Source organism: Cupressus sempervirens, chromosome 4 (genome assembly GCF_028749045.1).
Source record: "Cupressus sempervirens isolate cs-2001-9-10 chromosome 4, ASM2874904v1, whole genome shotgun sequence".
Lineage (NCBI taxonomy): Eukaryota > Viridiplantae > Streptophyta > Pinopsida > Cupressales > Cupressaceae > Cupressus > Cupressus sempervirens.
The window spans coordinates 107,543,370-107,545,181 of record NC_143121.1 but is presented as its reverse complement, the minus strand read 5'-3'; the positions used below and the strand labels follow the sequence as shown (position 1 = coordinate 107,545,181).

The window sequence follows — 1,812 nt, the reverse complement described above, 5'->3', positions numbered from 1 at the left end:
TTTTTTCAATCTAGGTCAGAGCTATTTTGACTGGCCTACCACATTAGCACATCAGGAAGCATGCCAAGTTTGAAGCCTCCTCCATGTGTCACTTTTAGATATGTACATCTTATCGCCAACTCATTGCCATGTGTTAGTTTCTAATTTAGTCACCATGTTGCCATGTTAATAGTTGAGCAACTTCACTTTGGTGACATAACAACCATTGTTGGATTTTCCACATATCACAATCTTGTGCCTCAATGAGATTTGTGTCAATCCACTTGTCACATATTGCCACTTGTTAGGTTTTGGTTCATTGTTACCATTGTAGTTGGGTCCCACATCCTTCTCACTAGATTACAAGGTTTTCCAATAGGTCAACATGTCACTTTTCGGAAACCCCTCCTATTTTTTGGTGGTGATATCGTAACCAAAAAATTATTTAACTTTCCCAGTGATTCTGTAGTAGCTCCTCAATTCACATGCTTGTTGAAAATTTATTTAGTTTCCTCTTGCTATTAGCGACTGGGTCAGACCCACCACATAGGCCACGGCTTGTAAAATCCTTTTGTCTTATAGATAACATACAAAGTGAGTCAAATAGTATTTAAATGCATGAGAAGGGTGGCCCACAATGAATGTGGGATAAACAAAAAAAAAGGTTTTGCTACTGTTATGTCCTATTTCTACATGTGGACTACCCTGAGGATTGCAATTTCCTTATGACCGATCAGACAATGTGCCAGAATAATTAGATAAAAGAATCGAATCTTATAGCTCAAAAGAGACTTCTTAGGTTACAACAATAGCTCATTCACTCCTATAAAAGTTCTTTCTGAATCTCTTGGGCAACATCCTTAGCAGATTTCTTACCATGAAGCTTACTAACAATTCCCTTTTGTACATAATTAATTAATAATGAGTTCTATTTGTCTGTGAAATGATTTTAGTGTAGAGTTGAGAAGTTCTACACTATCATCCTTCCATTCAATCAATGGCTCCCCTATGACATCATCAACACTAGGAACTTTTGTAGGGGCAAATTTTGTGTGATATGATCATCCACTAGCTAGATGCATCCAATGACCAATTATCCACTCCTCCAAAATTGCATCATCAATATAAAAATACAATAATTTTTCAATTTTAGTCCCTTATTTTTCCAACATCTCATCAAGCTTGTGACCTTGAACAACTCCATGGGGAAAATAATTAAGAATAAAGCCTTTCTTGCATCATGGATTTTTAATAGCTTCATTAGTAATGCCAAAAACTAGGTCATTAGAGACAAGATCTCCCTTATCCATTGCCTCCTTAGCTTTTATGCCCAAGACAATTTTGGTAGATACAACTGCTCTTACCATATCACTAGTTGTCAAGTGACATAAGCAATATTCATTTCTAATAAATTGTGATTGAGTGCCCTTCCTTGATCTAGGAGAACTGACTAAAATGAGGCATTTATTAGGCTTGATGGCACATTTCATTTGGTGAAGTATCTCGATCATGAGATTGAGAGAGGGCACATTCCCCAGATCCAAACCATTAGTAGTCGCCATTTTCCTCTACTGCTCCCCTTGCCTTCTCCACTAATATCATGGGATTCTCTGTCACTAACAAATCTTTTCTCCTACCACTTGCCAAGTTACCTTCAATGTGTGGGTTGTAGTGTCCTTTGATGTCATAGATTACATAGTATTTGCAACACATTTGAAAACCATAGACTTTATCTAGAGGATATCTCCCCTACTATCCCTTTTTTCCCTACTCTCCAATTGTGGGTGCTCCCCATAAGCCATTGTTTAACCATTACTAGTGAGAGGCAATGAA

General features: G+C 37.4%; 1 pseudogene; it reads right to left on the bottom strand.

Moving 5' to 3' along the window:
* Window positions 1-802: 802 nt before the first annotated feature.
* On the bottom strand, window positions 803-1,541 carry LOC149560169 (adenylate kinase 4 pseudogene; annotated as a pseudogene).
* Window positions 1,542-1,812: the final 271 nt, after the last annotated feature.